General features: G+C 45.9%; 2 long non-coding RNA genes across 4 annotated transcripts in view; both read right to left on the bottom strand.

The window, feature by feature from the left end:
• Positions 1 to 11,396, bottom strand: part of LOC148129600 (uncharacterized) — a 13,848-nt gene extending 2,452 nt beyond the window's left edge. The window contains exons 1-3 of one of the 2 annotated variants that reach the window (XR_015745261.1): positions 11,180 to 11,396; positions 5,651 to 5,878; positions 4,061 to 4,115 (exon numbers count right to left, since the gene is read on the bottom strand). This is a non-coding gene — a long non-coding RNA (uncharacterized LOC148129600). Of the gene's footprint in view, positions 1 to 3,850; positions 4,116 to 5,650; positions 5,879 to 11,179 lie in introns of those variants that run through there. The other variant, XR_015745260.1, reaches the window with a different exon arrangement.
• A 108-nt stretch (positions 11,397 to 11,504) lies between these two features.
• Positions 11,505 to 17,500, bottom strand: part of LOC148129599 (uncharacterized) — a 38,069-nt gene continuing 32,073 nt past the window's right edge. For both annotated transcript variants that reach the window (XR_015745258.1, XR_015745259.1), the window contains 2 exons: positions 14,789 to 14,954; positions 11,505 to 12,312 (listed from right to left, as the gene is read on the bottom strand). This is a non-coding gene — a long non-coding RNA (uncharacterized LOC148129599). The remainder of the gene's footprint in view (positions 12,313 to 14,788; positions 14,955 to 17,500) is intronic.

Below are 17,500 nucleotides of genomic sequence, written 5' to 3'. Positions count from 1 at the left end.
TTCCTGACAGTCAGAACCCTTAACCAACGGAACAACTTGCCTCCAGAAGTTGTGGCTGCTCCATCAGTGGAGGTTTTCAAGAAGAGATTGGACAACCCATTTGTGTAGGGTTTCCTGCTTGAAAGGAGGGTTGGACTAGAGGACCTCCAAGGTCCCTTCCAACTCTTATCCTGTTTTGTGTAGGAGATGAGAAGGTTGACCCTGAGGAAAAGTCAAGATTGACATCAGCTTGGAGTTCCCTAGGGCAGGGGTCTCCAACCACCGGGCCCCGGACCAGTACCGGTCCGTGGATCATTTTGTACCGGGCCGCATACTTTGCTTGGGCGCCGCCATCTTGTTTCGATGGCGCTTGAGAAAGTGCTTCCGGGTGAGCTTGTCGGTCGTCGGTTGGAAAGCGGCGTTTGGGTGCTGAAGGAATCCTCGCGCCTTAGTTTCATCAAAGAGGGGGGGCGGCTTCGAATGAAGAGCTGTCCCGATGGCGGTGGAGTCTCGCGTTACTCAGGAGGAGATTAAGAAAGAGCCCGAAAAGCCCATCACTGACCGGAGAAGGTACAAAGGAGGAGTTGAAGGTGACGGGGAGAAGCGGGGACGGCTGGCTGGCCGGTCGCTCGCTCGCCTTGCCTTGGTCGTGCGTGCTGATGCCGGTACCGGTCTGTGGATCATTTTGTACCGGGCTGCAAAGAATGAATAATCGTGAAACTGGTCCCTGGTACAAAAAGGTTGGGGACCACTGCCCTAGGGTTCACAAGAGATCCAAGTCCAGCCCACTTTGAATTCCATTGACTCTTATTTACTGTCAATTTGTTTTGATCGTTAGTAGTTCAGATTCTTGCCTAGAGGTAGCATGAAATAAACTTGTCCTCATTTGAACAATTCTGGTTCTTGTTTTCTTGTGCTTGAGGTCATGCTCCTGGGACATGGATCCTTCTATTCCATTCCTTCCATCCACCTATCCACCCACCCACCCATCCATCCGTTACATTCCACAAAGTCTTCCATCGCCTGCTACTCTAGAAGTGTGAGCTTTCTGTGCCTCTTTTCTGCCTTCTGGTGGATGTCCATATTTTTTAACAGCCCACACCTGGAAGGTTCCAGTCCTGGATCGATCCACAAGGATTTTCAAAAAAGGAACAGTCACAGGTTAATTAAGTGGATGAAGAACAATTAATCCATGGGAGAGCTTGCCTACAGAAGTTGCAGAAGTTGCTCCATCACTGGGGTGTAGGGGTTTCAGAAGAGATCGGACAGCGAAATGATAGAGGGTCAGAGGTGGTTATTCAGCCGGTTCTGACCGGTTCTGGAGAACCGGTAGCGGAAATTTTGAGTAGTTTGGAGAACCGGCAAATCCCATCTCTGACTGGCCCCGCCAACCCCATCTCTTCTCTGCCTCCCATTGAGTCCCAGCTGATCGGCTGGGTCTCCTTTGGTTGCCCTGCCCAGGAGAATGGAGATGGAAAGCAGGTTAGTGGGGTGGGGAGGGAATGGAGAATTTACAATATCCTTTCCCCAGAAGTGGGAAGGGAATGGGGATTTTGCAGTATCCTTCCCCTGCCACGCCCACCAAGCCAAGCCAAGCCATGCCCACCAAGCCACGCCCACAGCTGATCGGCTGGGTCTTCTTTGGTTGCCCTGCCCAGGAGAACGGAGCTGGAAAGCAGGTTAGTGGGATGGGGAGGGAAGTGGGATTTTGCAGTAGCCTTCCCCCACCACACCCACCAAGACACCAAGCCATGCCCACAAAACACCACGCCCACCAAGCCACGCCCACAGCTGATCGGCTGGGTCTTGTTTGGTTGCCCTGCCCAGGAGGACGGAGCTGGAAAGCAGGTGAGTGGGGTGGGGAGGGAAGGGGGATTTTACAGTATCCTTCCCCTGCCACGCCCACCAAGCCACGCCCACAGAACCATAGTAAAAAAAAATGTGAATCTGACCACTGTACAGGGAGGAGGAAGAGGGTTGGTTTAGAAGACCTTCAGGGCCCCTTCTGTTATTCTTGTCATATTTCTGTGAACCCTTGCCTCATTTCTCACGGCCAGGCTGAGGGCGAGGGTCCTCCTTCCTCGCCTCCCCTCCTCCCCGTGGCAAATCCAATAAACGTCCTCGGAAATCAGTCTCGTTTATTTCATAGAACCGCCTTTCAGATGCAAAAAACGATGCATCGACTTGAATCCCGAGAGGCACCAACGGACTCAGTGCTCTCTCCGTAAAATGCAACGTGCCAGAAGCTGAGCCCCCTTCCCCTCCCCTCCCCTCCTCTGGGCCAGCTTTCAAAATGAAATTTACAAGGGTCCCAAGGACATTGTGGGGAAAGGCCAAGGGCGGCCCCGAAGCCAGCCGAAGTGGACCAGGGAGGGGGAGGGGTTCACAGCAATTCAATCAGAGCCTGGCCTTAGCTGTAGATGAGGGCTGGGGGTGGGGGAGAGAAAGGGGAGGGGGGGCCTCTCCCATTGACCGCTTTTCCGATTAAATAGATGGAAGTCGTGTTGGCGCGAAGGCTTGGAAGGAGTTGCCCACCCTTGCCAAGGGAATGCCAAGGAAGAGGAGCCGTCAGAGGTGGAGGAGTGAGGGAGGATGGGGAGCCGAACTGGGCAGGAGGGGATAAGAGAAGGTCTGCGGAAAAGATGGGAGGGGAGGGAAAGGAGGGGCAGAATTTAAGGGAAGGGTCCTTTTCCGGGGATTTTGTAAAAGGGAAAAATTAAAATGGAGGGTGCTGGAAAGGGGAGAAAATGGAGAAAGACCAAAGAGAAAAATAAAAGCAGGAAAATAATGAAAGGAGGAAGGAAGGAAGGAAGGAAGGAAGGAAGGAAGGAAGGAAGGAAGGAAGGAAGGAAGGAAGGGAAGGAAGGAGGAAGGAAGGGAGGGAGGGAGGAGGAGGGAGGAAGGAAGGAAGGAAGGAAGGAAGGAAGGAGAGAAAAAGAGGGAGGGAGGGAAGAAAGGAAGGAAGGAAGGAGAGGGAAAGAGGGAGGGAGGGAGGGAAGAAGGGAAGGAAGGAAGGAAGAAAGAAGGAAAGAGGGAGGGATGGAGGGAGAGGGAGGGGAGGGAGGGAGGGAAAGAGGGAGAGGAGGGAGGGAGGGAAGGAAGGAAGGAAGGAGAAAGAGAGGGAGGGAAGGAAGAAGGGAAGGAAGGAAGAAGAAGGAAAGAGAGGGAGGGATGGATGGAGGGAGAGGAGAGGGAAAGGAAGGAAGGGAAGGAAGGAGAAAAAGAGGGAGGTAGGGAAGGAAGGAAGGAGAGGGAGGGAAGAAGGGAAGGAAGGAAGAAGGAAAGAGAGGGAGGGATGGAGGGAGAGGGAGGGGAGGGAGGGAAAGAGAGGGAGAGGAGAGGGAGGAAGGGAAGGAAGGAAGGAGAAAGAGAGGGAGGGAGGAAAGAAAGGAAGAAAGGAGAGGGAAAGAGAGGGAGGGAGGGAAGGAAGGAAGGAGAGGGAAAGAGAGGGAGGGAGGGAGGGAAGGAAGAGAAGAGAATTCTTTTTTGGCCAAGTGTGATTGGACACACAAGGAATTTGTCTTGGAGCAAATACTATCAGTGTACATAAAAGAAAATATACATTCGTCAAGAATCATCAGGTACAACACTTAATGATAGTCATAGGGTACAATAAGCAATCAAATCATACCAGGAAACAGTCAATAAAAATCGTTAGGATACAAACTGACAAAGTTATAGTCATACAGTCACAAGTGGGAGGGAATAGGTGATAAGGAGTGATATGTATGTGTGTGTGTGTGTGTGTGTGTGTGTTAATAATGTTATAAGTTAAGCTGAGAAATAAGAGTATAAGTGAATAGAATGGAGAAGTAATTGATATAGTTATAGACTTTGTTAATTAGTGTGAACACTGTTACAGAATCATCGCAAAGAGTGGAAATTGGTTTTAAATGTTGGAATGTTGAACAATTAAATACAGTAATTTTTAAAAAAATTAAATCAACACCGCTATCCAGAAGAAGGCTTTTGCTGAATTCTTTCCACTTGGAATGTCATTTCATTTCACTTTTTTAAAAGTAAACTTGAACTCAAAAACAAAAACCACTGAACATTGGGTTTATAAGAAGTTGTGGTTTACCTCCAAAAAGCCTTCAGCTGCTGGAGCTAATCTGTTGCCAAAGAAGCATTCCATCCTGAATGAGAACCGAGAGAAATGTAACACGTTGAAAATAATTCTTTTGGTAATCTTCATTTCTTCTCTGACATTGGCCCTGATGCAGTCAACAAGATATTTCCTGCAGAAGATGGAGGTGTCAATACATTGTGAGAAACTCTCACTCCAAACAAGATCAACAAGATCGTTTACCCTTTTATGAAACATAATTTAAAACAGATAGCATCTTCCACACCTTCCAAAATGAACTTCTGAAAATCTAATCAAGTCCAGGACCGTAGCATGTTGAGGTGGGAATTGCGTAGTAGTATTTAAATCCATGTTTCTCAATCTTTGGCAACTCTACATTGGGTGGACTTCAATTCTCAGAATGTTACCAACTTTAAAGAGGCCGAGATTGAAAAAATATTGATTTAAAGTATATGGTTGACCAGCCAGGATTAAGTATGGAACCACTTCATGTTCCCACCTAAAATTAGCATTGAAATTTCTAGGTACAAAGGAGGGGGGGGAGGAGGAGGAGGAGGAGGAGGAGGAGGAGGAGGAGGAGGAGGAGGAGGAGGAGGAGGAGGAGGAGGAAGAAGAGGAAGAAGAGGAGAAGAGGAGGAAGAAGAGAAGAGAAGAAGAAGAAGAAGAGAAGAAGAAGAGAAGAAGAAGAAGAAGAGAAGAAGAAGAAGAAGAAGAAGAAGAAGAAGAAGAAGAAGAAGAAGAAGAAGAAGAAGAAGAAGAAGAAGAAGAAGAAGAAGAAGAAGAAGAAGAAGAAGAAGAAAAGAGCTATCATCTAGAGTGGGTTTTTTTTTTAAATCAGGCTGCAGAATTTTTCTTTCAAACCAATAAAAGAAGAATATTTGTAGCTCAGGATTGAAATGTATCTTGGTGTTCTCTGAGCTTTGCTGGTTTTCTTACAGATGTTTCATTACCCAACTAGGGAATATCTTCAGTACTGGGAGGGAGTGGGATTTGTGGATGAGGAGGAGGAAGAGGAGAAGGACTTAGGTGTCCTTAGGGTTTTTTGAGCTTGGTGGTTTTCTTGCAGATGTTTCATTACCCAAATAGATAACTTCTTCAGTACTAGGAGAGAGTGGGATTTGTGGAGAGGAGGAAGAGGAGGGAGGAGGAGGAGAAGGTGGAGGAGAAGGTGGAGGAAGAGGAAGAGAAGGGGAAAACGACTGTTGGAATTTGTGGAGAGGAGGACGACTGTGGGGTCCTTGGTGCTCTCTGAGCTTGGTCGTTTTCTTGCAGACGTTTTGTTACCCAGCTAGGTAACATCTTCAGTACTAGGCAGGAGTGGGATTTGTGGGGAGGAAGAGGAGGAGGAGGAGGGTTTTGAAAATAGACGTGATGCTAGCCATCCTCATTTTATTTTGCAAGGTGCTAAAAGGATCACACACCTTTCCTGCTCCCGCCCTCTCCATCTTTAATTGGGCTGCAATCTTTGGCTTTTTGAATTGTGTATACCGCTTGTATCTTTGATGATGGTAACCTGCCAAGAGTTACCCTGAGTTCAGAATTTTTACAAATCCACAAATTTATTGGAATATATAAAATGTTCACCGTCATCTCATTCTCATCGTCATCACCGATTGAGGGTTTTTCCAAAGTCCTTCACGGTCTGGAACACACCAAGGGCCACTCCGGGCTGAAGAGAAAGCTGCGAGGAAATGGATCTGGACCGACAACACCAGTTTTACTCCCGTCTGTTTTCGTCTGTCCTCATTCCGTCAAGTTGCAGGGAGGTAGAAACGGTGGTGAGATGACAGATGGGAATGCAAAGCGGGGTTGCTAAGAACCAGGAAAAACAAAACAAGAGGAGGCCTCTTTGAAGGAGCAGGGCAAGAACGGGCATGGACCCGGTAGCATAGGTTGCCCTTTCAGCTGAAAAATTTGGACTGGCTCCTGCTCATACCCCATTTCCCTGAAAATACAACCTACCCTGAAAGTAAGCCCTAGCTTGATTTTTACACGAGCACCCAATATAAGCCCTACCCCCCAAAATAAGCCCCAATTAAGATCCTGCCCATTCGAGTGCATGGGTAAAAATTAAGCTAGGGTGGAGATGGGGGGGTTGGAGCTGCCCTACTACTTACCTTTGGGGTGTTGTAGCCAGGCCTCGCACACGCCGACACCTGCCTTACCGGCCCATTTCTTCTGCAGCCAGCAAAGCTGGCCAGGCTTTCCTGAAGGCCTCTGGAGCTGATAACAAAGCTCTGGATCGATCCTGAAGGCTGCAGAGGCCTTCAGGAAAGCCTTGCCAGCCGCAGAAGAAGAAGTTCCTGAAGGCCTCTGACCGCGAAAAGGAGGCCAGGGGTGATGCACACAAGTGAGGTTAGTCAGTGGAAGACATCCCCTGAAAATAAGACCTGGTGCCATTTTTGGTGGCAACAAAAACATAAGACAGGGTCTTATTTTCGGGGAAACCCAGTAGATGCCACACATATACACACACCTTCCAAAACGAGGAGGCCTTCTGCCAAGACTCACCTACCTCCACCAAAATTTCACACTCGAAGAATTGAGTTTCCCAACTTCATGCTCACCTACAAAAAAAAACAAACCCTGCAAGGCTTGAAAATCCACCTGGTCGGGGAGAGGAACCAGCAAAGAAAGGAGACCATGGAGGGTGGGAATTAGGTTTGCAGGTCAATTTAGTGGTGACTCAGCTCGTCAGAAGCTCCTGGGCTTAAGAGTTGGGGAAGAAGAAAGGGAAGGCCCATGTATTTAGGTCATAGTCCCCACCCACATTCTTTAAAAAGAAGGATCCTTCTCTTTGTGAAAGTTGCCAAGAGAATCCGTGCCAAGCACAACTTCTCTTACCAAAACAGAGACAAAATATCTGGCCAATTAGCAATCCAGGTCACCCTCGATTTACAACTACAACTGAGCTCCAAAATTCTGTTGCTTAATTTCATGGGACTTTAAGAGGAATCAGGCTTATGCCTCTTGTAGCTGTGCAAGGACTCAAGGCTAGTTCCCTGTTTGACTCCTTCCCCCTGCCTGGCTGGGAGTTACCCAACCGATGCACACAAAATAAATGGACAAATGAACGGCTCATAGTTCCCCAAAAACTTCTTTTGGGAGGAGGTCATAATGGACCAAGTAATAATCATAAAAGACCCTGGAAAAGTTAAGAAATTACTGGTGTTTTTCTTTTAGAAAATGAAAATGGGACCTGACGGTTAACTTTCACAGAGAAGCTTCTCAACTTACAACAAGACATAAGAGGATATCAGGAGGAACATGACTGCATTTCTGGATAGGATTGGATTTTTACGATGAGAACTTTGACTCAGAGAGCAGAATTCAGCATTATTAAATGATGCTGACTTATTTGCATGCAACAGTGACAAAGCTCAGAGACTATTACATCTTGAGTGCTCCTAACCCTTATAAATGATAAAACCATAACTGATATTTAATTCTGCTTAAGGAAAAATATGAACACGGTCATAAACACAGCAACCCTAGACATGCTTACAGAACTGTATAAACTTTTTTGGAGGTTTACAGGCTATCAAAAATGATGGACGGTAATGATTTTCCATGAAACAGAGATGTGTTTTGCATTAAAAATAATCACAGTATTGTTCTTAAAATGCAACGGGCAGTATCTTCCGAAGATACAATCAACCTGGGCTCCTGAGAGCATGAATGAGAACAGCATGTCATAAATAAATACCTTTTTTTTTTAAATAAAAGAAATAGTATAACAGCTCCATCTGAAAATGGTTTGCACATTACTATACACTGACAACATTCCTAATCATCTGGAAATTAATAGCTTACAGAAATAGACTGGCGAAATCAGAGGCTTCCTCCACGGAGGAAGAGATCCCTTTGCTTTGTTTGATTACAGAATCTGATCTTAGCTTGTTTCATTCTTGGAGGAACCTTTTTAATTCTTTGGTGGATCGCAGAGTGGGACAAATAACCATGAAGATGGTTCTAGCAGGCAAGTGGAATGCAGAGCATTTTTAGAGAGAGTTTAGAAATTCACCGAACTTAGAGATGGAAAGGAGGAAATATGCAGAAGTCATAATATTCTGTTTATGTTGGGAATGAGATTGTGTTGACCCTTGTCAAGGTGGAGGAGATGAAGGGCCATTTCCAGAGTTTTGACATGAGAATCTACCTAGGCATTCTGAACGGGTTTAGGATAACTCACCTTGGCCATCTCACCTTGGCCAATTTGCCATAGCCAACTCAACATGGGAGAACTCGTGATGGGACCATTCAAACAGGATAACTCAAGAGAGGGACAAATGCATTGCAGTGGGCCTTGTCTTGGTTTGGGTTTGAACCTTCTCAAGTTAGAAGCCCCCAAGACTGGGGTGAGCTAATACTCTGCTTCAGTTATCCTGCATAGTTAACCTCTCTTGAGTTAAAAGGTAAAGGTTCCCCTCGCATATAATACGTCCTAGTTGTTTCTGGCTCTAGGGGGAGGTGCTCCTCTCCGTTACAAAGCCGAAAAGCCAGCGCTGTCCACAGACGTCTCCGTGGTCATGTGGCCAGCATGATTAAATGTCGAAGGCACATGAAACACTGTTACCTTCCCACCAAAGGGGTCCCTATTTTTCTACTTGCATTTTTTACGCGCTTGGTGGTTTTGTAGCAGACGTTTCATTACCAAACTAGATAACATCAGCAGTGCTAGAAAGGAGTGGGGTTTGCTCTCTGTTTTATATGCCAGAGCAAGCCCACTAGAACTGATGTTATCTAGTTTGGGTAATGAAACATCGGCAAGGTAACCACCAAGCTCAAAGTTGCTTCAACTCCTGATGGCCACACAAACACATTTACTCTGTTATCTTAGCAACAACTTCCCAGCCCAACCAATAGCCCACTGAGTCTCTTCTCCAAACTTCACCAGGTCTGAATCTTCTTAGCTTTTGTGGAGTGTTTGGTGCTGTCTGAACCTGATCGTTTTCTTGCAGACGTTTCATTACCAAACTAGGTAACATCATCAGTGCTAATGAGGGGGGTTACATAATGCGGTAATGAAACACCTGCAAGAAAACCAACAAGCATAAAGAACAGCAAGGATCCCACAGCCCACCACATCCTGAGCTGCAAATATTACCTTCTATCAGTTCAAGAACTTGCACAAAAACCCAGAACGTGGGTGAATTCAGATTCTAATTCTTAATTGGGTTATAGCAGGGGTCAGCAACCCGCAGCTCTGGAGCCACATGTGGCTCTTTCATCCCTCCGCTTGTGACTCCCTGTCGCTCAAAATATGTGTCACACCTGCCAATGTACGACAGCTGCCGGCACGCGATTTATTGAGCTTTTCAACATCACCACCCCCGTAAGGCCAACCATGGATAAATCCAAGAAAAGTTTCAGAAGAAAACAGAATGTTTAATTCAACTACGTATGCTAGTTTTGTGGCCGTTCAGGAAATAGTCAGGCATGGGAAGGATTTTTATGGCTCCCGGTGTTTTCTTTTCTGTGGGGGAACGGGTCCAAATGGTTCTTTGAGTGTTTAAGGCAGTGGTGGGATTAAATTTGTGTTTACTAACGGTTCTGTGGGCGTGGCTTGGTGGGCTTGGTGTGGCTTGGTGGGCGTGGCAAGGGAAGGATACTGCAAAATCTCCATTCCCTCCCCACCCCACTAACCTGCTTTCCAGCTCCGTTCTCCTGTGCAGGGCAACCAAATGAGACCCAGCCGATCAGCTGGGATTTGATTGGAGGCAGAGAAGAGATGGGGGGAGGGCCAGTCAGGGGTGGTATTGGCCGGTTCTCTGAACTACTCAACATTTCCGCTACCGGTTCTCCAGAACTGGTCAGAACCGGCTGAATACCACCTCCGGTTTAAGGTTGCTGACCCCTGGGTTATAGAAACGCAGCTGCTGCACAGTGAGAAACGGAACTGAGAATAACCATGGCTACGTTCAACAACAGTTAAACCAGATTTTTCTGGCTAAAGTCCACATGGAATCCACTCAAGGGATGAGTCTGCAGCTGGCATAATCCCCGTCTCTGATTCTATCAGCTCTTTTTCTTGTGCATTTTCTCCAGCATCTCTCATGGGTCTAAATAGACTGGGGGGGAAAAAATTGCGGGATCTTTTTCAGGCAGGAGCTGGCGAGCCCCAGGCTCTGAAAAATCAGAGAGGAGGCCAGATAGGCGCGTTGCTACAAGCTGGGAAGGGGGTGGTAGCGGGCCCTTGGGGGAAGGAGAACCCATTCATCTCTTCCTTCCTTTCCCCCGTCATGAAAAAGGTGATTTTCCTAGCCCGAATTCCTGGGGCATCTGGATAACATCTGTCAACAAGGGTGGAGAAGAGAGGCAGGGAAGCCAGCCCCCCCCCCTACTTCCTTCCCCCATGGAGTGGCAGACTAGCCAAGGTTGGCTTGAGGGCCAAGAGGCGGCAAGTTCAGGAGATCTTCCAGCCTCAGGTGTCCCTAAGAAGGACAGGAGTTGATGGGATGGTGGAACTCTAGCTTTCCAAGGAGAAGCAAGGGGCATCAGGGAGAGTCAAAGGGGGGACTGCAGTTGGGAAGGGAAATAGGGCACGAGAGAATGAGAGAGAGAGAGAGATAAGAGTGAAAGAGAATGAGAGAATGAGAAAGAGAAAGAGAGAGAGAATGAGAGAGAGAAAGAGAAAGAAAGAGAAAGAAGGAGAAAGAGAGAGAGAGAGAGAGAGAGAGAGAGAAAGAGAGAGAAGAGAGAGAGATGAGAGAGAGAGAGAGAGAGAAGAGAGAGAGAATGAGAGAGAGAAGAGAAAGAAAGAGAAAGAGAAGAGAGAGAGAGAATGAGAGAGAGAGAGAGAAGAAAGAAAGAGAGAAAGAAAGAAAGAAGAGAAAGAATGAAAGAAAGAAAGAAAGAAAGAAAGAAAGAAAGAAAGAAAGAAAGAAAGAAAAGAATGAGAGAGAGAGAAGAAAGAAAGAAAGAAAGAAAGAGAGAGAGAGAGAGAGAGAGAGAGAGAGAGAGAGAGAGAGAGAGAGAGAGAGAGACGACGGCATATCTGTTGGATCTCCTGTTGCCTGGAGGGTCCTTCCAGGTTAACCTGCTCCTTTCACCCAGACTGGCTGTCTCCACTGGTCATTTCTGAAGGCCCTAGAAGGGCTTTGGCAGTCTCACCTGGAGGCCACAGGTGAGGCATTCCAGCCTCCCAATAAAAACTGCTCTCCGGCCCTGCCACCACAACCATCCCTTTTAAGGAAAGCTTCCTGTGGATTATGGGGTTTCTATGAAAGTCCACTAGTTGTTAACCCCAAACAAATAACTTTTCCCCTTGAAGCTTCTTCTTCTTCTTCTTCTTCTTCTTCTTCTTCTTCTTCTTCTTCTTCTTCTTCTTCTTCAAAAAAAAAAAAAAAAGAAAAAAGAAATCCATTGCAGTAGGCTTGCTCTAACTCTTTTTCCTTCTTCCATCCCTCCCTCGCTCCCGTTTTTTCTTAATCCTTCCTTCTTTTTCTTGACCCTTCCTTCCTTCTTTTTTTTATCCTTCCTTTTATCCTTTTTGTTAATGATTCTCTCCCTTTTCTTAATGATTCCTCTCCTTTTTTCCTTCCTTCTTTCTTCTTGATCGTTCCTTCCCTCTTGTTGTTCCTTCCTTCTTTCCTTTTCTTGATCCTTCCTACTTTTTTTTTATCCTCCCTTCCTTTTCTTGATCCTATCTTCCTTAATTCCTCCCTTTTTCTTGATCCTTCCTTCCCTTCCTTCCTTTTTTCCTCCTCTCATCAAAGTAGACATATTGATATAACTATGGAAGCATTAAGCAGCTTCCCCTCTCAACCACATCATTCCTGTCCATTCCAGACATTTTAATATGATGAGAGATGTTCTCTGACCCACCTATTCAATTAAAGGAAAGATGTGGTTCTGGAAAAGTACCAGATCTGGGCTACAGAAGTCCAAGTAGATACTAGGATGGCAGCCAAAAGACCCTGATTTTTGCCCCCCTGATCTGGCACCTAGAACTATCAGACCACAATCCCCAATGTGAGAAAGACAAGGATGTTCACCTTACAGGTAAAAAGATGTTCTGCTAAAGTGGGAATAGATGTCTTCAGCTTCTTGTTTTATTTGCTTCTTTATCTCTTTCATCCTTCTTCTCCATTGTAATACCCAAGGTGGCTTCGCAGTTGGCTCCCAGATTGGTCAATAGTGATAGATGATGGGAAATTCAATCCAGCGGTTGGAAGACCAGATAAATAAATCCACATGTTGGCCTCTCTCTGTCTTCTGACCCATCTATTTCTGTTAAGTTGTCTCTGTGGAGAAGACCAAAGAGAGGCTGAGGGATCTGACCCATGGTCCTTGGAAATCCTCTATCACCCCCCTGATCCTAAGGAGTCTTTCCATCTCAACAGGATGGCAGGTTCTGAAAATGAGACTTTGTGATGAATGTCACCTCCAGAATTGGAGCATGACAGACAGCAGGCATGGCCTTTACAGAGTCAATCCATTCCATTGTCTTTCACACAAACAGGTGTTTTTTTTTTCCACTTTGATCCAAACACCTCTCCCCTCCCTTCCTTTCTTCCTCTTCCTCTCTTTGTCCTTCCTCCCTTCTCCATCTTCCTTCCTCTTCCTCTTTCTTTTTCCTCTTTCCTACTCCCTCCCTCCATCAGTCTCTCCTTCCTTCCTTCCTTCCTTCCTTCCCTCTTTGTCTTTCCTCCTTTATCAACCTTCCTTCCTTCTCCTTTTTTCCTTCCTATTTTGTCTCCATCAGTCTTTCCTTCCTTCCTCTTCCTCTTTGTCCTTCCTCCTTTCTCCACCTTCCTTCCTCATCTTTCTCCTTTTCCTCTTTCCTGCTCCCTACCTCTGTCTCTCCTTCCCCTCCCTCTAGTTGTCCTTCATCCCTTCTCCACCTCCCTTCGTCTTCCTGTTCCTTTTCCTTTCCCCGCCCCTACTCCCTACCTCCAACAATCTCTCCTTCATTCCTTCCTTCCTCTTTGTCTTTCCTCCTCAACTTTCCTTCCTCTTCCTTCTCCTTTTCCTCCTTCCTACCTCCATCAGTCCTTCCTTCCTTCCTTCCTTCCTTCCTTCCTTCCTTCCTTCCTTCCTTCCTTCCTTCCTTCCTTCCTTCCTTCCTTCCTTTCCTTCCTTCCTTCCTTTCCTATTACATTCTCTCTTCACCTGTTCCAGTGGTTATTTTCTCTCTCCACGCACGCACCCACCCACCCAACATTGATTATTTTCAAGCCCAATATTTGACAGTTCTCCTTGCCTTCCTGACACGTTTACCTTGAACGTAGAACACAGCTCAAACAACCGAAAGCTTTCATCGGTGGAGGAAGAAGGCAACGCGTTTATTCTTGACCCAGTGAAAGGAGAACGGAAAGGGGCTTGCAGAATGGACGCCCCCACCCCACCCCGACACCTTCCAAACCAAACTCGCTTTGATGTTTACCTGCTCTGCAGGTGAATCAGCCCAAACCTTCCCGGACAGCCAAGCTGCGGCGACCCGTGGCCCTCGCCTTCTGCCGCCGCCGCCACCGAAGCGAGAGCAACGCCTGACTAATTTCAATTTATCCCGTAACTTGATGTTTAATCCTGCTTAGAAACCATTTCTGGGGGGGAGAAGAAGAGGGGAGATCTCGCTCTTCTTAGGCTGTGATTTCATGGACGCATTAAATGCCCAACGAGAGGAGCAACGCGGCAGGTTAAGTGACAGATCCGTGCGGGCTGCCAGAGCCTCGCCTGAACTCCAATCCGAGGCTCCCTTGCTCCCATCCCCCGTTTCTTTCCCCCTCCCCCTTTTCTTTCTTTCCTCCCTCCCTCCCCCCCTCTTTGATTGCTTTTATTACGCTCCATACTCCCATCTTTTCTTCCTCTCTTTAATTTCCTACCTTCTTTTTCTTTACTTTCACCCTCCCTCCCTTCAGCCCTCCTGGATTCTTTTCCCTTCCCTCTTTCCCCTTCCTTCCCCTTCATCCCTTCCTTCCTTCCTCCTTCCTTCCTTCCTTTCTTCCTTCCTCCTTCCTTCCTTCCTTTTCCTCCTTTCTTTATTTCCTCCTGCTTACTCCCTCCCTTCAGCCCTCTCACTTCTTCCCTTTCTCTCTTCAATTTCCTTCCTTCCTTTTTTCCTAATTACTTCTCTTCCATTTTCCTTCCTTCCTTCCTTCCTTCCTTCCTTTCCTTCCTTCCTTCCTTCCCTTCCTTCCTTAATTTCCTTCCTATTTCCCCCCCTCCTTCCAACCCTCTCTGCTCTTCTCCTTTCTCTTTCCCCTTCCTTCCTTCATTTCCTTCCTTCCTTTTTTTTCCTGCCTCCTTTCTATCCTTCATTTCCTTCCCTTGTAATTTTCTCCGAGTTTCATCCTTCCTTTAATTTTCCAGGTGTCTCCCAAACAACATTCAAGCCAGACAGCAGCTATTCCGATGGCAGCTAGGGTCTCTCTCTCTCTCTCTCTCCCCTTCTGACCCTCCCACCAGAAGCCCCTTCAGGCCAACCCTTTGGGGGGGCACGAAGTGGGCGTTTTGCTCTCTCGTGTCTTGTACCCTTTCTTCAGCTTGGCTCCAGAGGTTCCCCCCCCCCCCGACCCGCTCCGGCTCCCCGCTCCCCGTTCCCGCTTGCATCGCTCTTCTTTTGGGACCACCCCTCCAGAAACTGCACACACCCCTCAAAAAAGGGGGTATTTTCTCCCTTTGCAAGGGTCCATCAAGACAGTTGGCTCTCTTCGTTGTGCTGGCGAGGAAATAAAAGTCCAAACAGGAAGAAACTGAAAATGCCACTCACACACACACCTGGCGTTCTCCGGAGAACTGGATATCCACGCCCATCATCCCCAGCCGAAGAAATATTATTGATTCATTGAGCCCAGGCCCAAGGTCGTGATTATACGAGAACCGAAAGTCCAGAACTATCACCGAGAGGTTTGGGACTTTGGAAGTGATTTTCATTATTTGTAACCTGCAGAGAAAGTGGCCGGGTCGGAATTAGAATTACCCAACGGAATCAGGAAGGGTTTCTTGTTGCCCCGTTAAAATAATTGCGGAAAAATCAGATTTTTTTTCTCCCCCCCCTCCCCCCAATTTATCAAGGTCGCCACCCTCTAAATGTGAAACGCGCAAATGTTTCACAAAAGCCAGCGTTGTGTGTTAGACCGCGGTCAGCCTCGATTTTTCCCATTTCCCAGAACAATCCGGAGAAGAGGGGAGGAAGCGGGGGTGGGGGTGTATGAAGGACATTCTCCCCACTTCCTCCACCCTCCCGGTCAATTTTGAGGGAAGGTACACAGAACCACAGAACCAAATAAATAAATTCACGAGCCTGCCTAAATCACAAGGACGCTTAACACGTGTGAAGGCGATCGTTCGCTTTTAAAATGACCCGGTTATTCGATTTAATTCGCTCGCCTTGGCACCGATTAATAAATGTCAGTGATCAAACCTTGAGAAAGCTCCTCGCCGCCACCGCTTTTTTTGGGGGGGAGGGAGGGGTGCTTTAAATCATTCCTAACTCTTGGGAGGCAAGAGTTAGTCAAGTCTCTGTAGGGTGTTTTTTTTGGGGGGAGGCAATTTGGAGGTGCGACTCATTTGCCCTGTCCTCCTTTTTCCTAGGGCTGGGAGAGGAAAAACTGGTCCAAAGTCACCCTATTGGTTCGTCCCAAAACTGCTTTTTCTTTTTTTTTTCAAGAGGCAACTGGACTTTCTAGTTATTCTTTGAAGACGTTTCGGTTCTCATTCAAGAAGTTTCTTCGGCTTTGACTGGATGGTGGGGAATGTGGCATTCCTTGGCCAATAAAGAATTCTATTCTATTCTATTCTATTCTATTCTATTCTATTCTATTCTATTCTATTCTATTCTAAATTCATATTCTATTCTATTCTATTCTATTCTATTCTATTCTATTCCATTCCATTCCATTCCATTCCATTCCATTGCATTGCATTGCATTGCATTGCATTCCCATTCCATTCCATTCTATTATATTCATATTCATATTCTATTCTTTTCTTTTCTATTTTCTATTCCATTCCATTCCATTCTTATTCCTATTCTTATTCTATTCCTATTCCTATTCCTATTCCTATTCTTATTCCTTATTCCTATTCTATTCTATTCTATTCTATATTCCTATTTTTATACCATTCTAATTCATTCCATTCCATATTTTCTATTCTATTCTATTTTATTCTATTCCATTCCATTCCATTTTCCTTCTCTTCCTTTTCCTTCCTTCCTTCCTTCCTTCCTTCCTTCCTTCCTTCCTCCCCTCCCTCCCTCCCTCCCTCCCTCCCTCCCTCCCTCCTCCCTCCTCTGTTCTTTTCTGTTCTGTTCTATTCTATTTTATTCCATTCCATTCCATTCCATTCCATACTATTCTATTCTCCTTTCCTTCCTCTATCCTATCCTATCCTATCCTATCCTATCCTATCCTATTCCATTCCATTCCATTCCATTCCATTCCATTCTATGATCATCCAGTCAGAGCTGAAGAAGCTCCTTGGATGAGAAGCAAAACTTCTCCAAAGAAAAACCAGAAAGTCCAGTGGCCTCTTGAAAAAGGACCTTTGGAATAACCATGACCTGGATGACTTGAGAATCTCCATAGACATTGACTTCTGTGTCCACCAAAGCAGGACTAGAACTCCCTGCTCCAAGTCCAACGCCTAGACCGATATCCCTCCTGTGTTCCCCTCCCTATGCATGCATTTGTTTTCCCTTCCGAGAGTTTCAAAATTGTGAATCTCTCTTCTTGGCAACTTTCAAGGGTGGCTTCTCTTTGCAAACATTAACCCCGGTCTTCACCTTTTCTTCATCTGTGATTTAATTCTTCAAAAGCATTTCTCTTTTGTTTCTCTTTATTTTTCTTTCTCCTTTTCCCCCCAGAAGCTTAACATGAAAAATGGAGATCACTTTGTTGTATTAAAGATTCAGATACCTGAAGCCTTTTGCAAACCTTGAATTAAGGACCAGGTGATATTTTTTTATGGGCTCCTGCAGTTTTTATATGAGTTTCATGGTGGGTATTTTCTTTTTCTGGCCATTAATAGTTGGCATCAACTTGTTGGCACACAGTACTTGAAATCAAGACTGAACGTCCCATGCTAGTCTATACAGAAAATTAAGCCAGTCTTATTACATTTATGGAGCAGGAGAGGAAAAAACCATATTCTTTATTGGCCAGGTGATTGGACACACAAGAAGATATTAGGAAAGATGAGAAGTATAATTGTAAAATAGAATAATGGTAGGATAATAGAAGGATAAATAGTAAAAGGAAAATTAACTAACGTCTAAGATCTTGCTTACTTGTCTATAACTTCTAGTACAAGTTGGAAGTTATAAATTTTATAAACCAAAAGTTTTAAGATTGGAGTATTCTAAAATTCTAATACAGCAATAAAATACAAACATGGGATAAAGGGGAAGAAAAACGCTGGGAAATTACTGATCAAGTTATGGAGAGCCACTACTACTTGTAGTATAAAGAATTCAAGATTCAAGATTCA

The sequence above is a fragment of the Notechis scutatus genome, chromosome 13, assembly GCF_049901735.1.
Source record: "Notechis scutatus isolate UNSWTSFEM ecotype Mainland chromosome 13, rNotScu1.2, whole genome shotgun sequence".
Taxonomy (NCBI): Eukaryota; Metazoa; Chordata; class Lepidosauria; order Squamata; family Elapidae; genus Notechis; species Notechis scutatus.
Note: the sequence above shows the minus strand (reverse complement) of the source record. Positions and strands in the feature narration are given on the sequence as shown.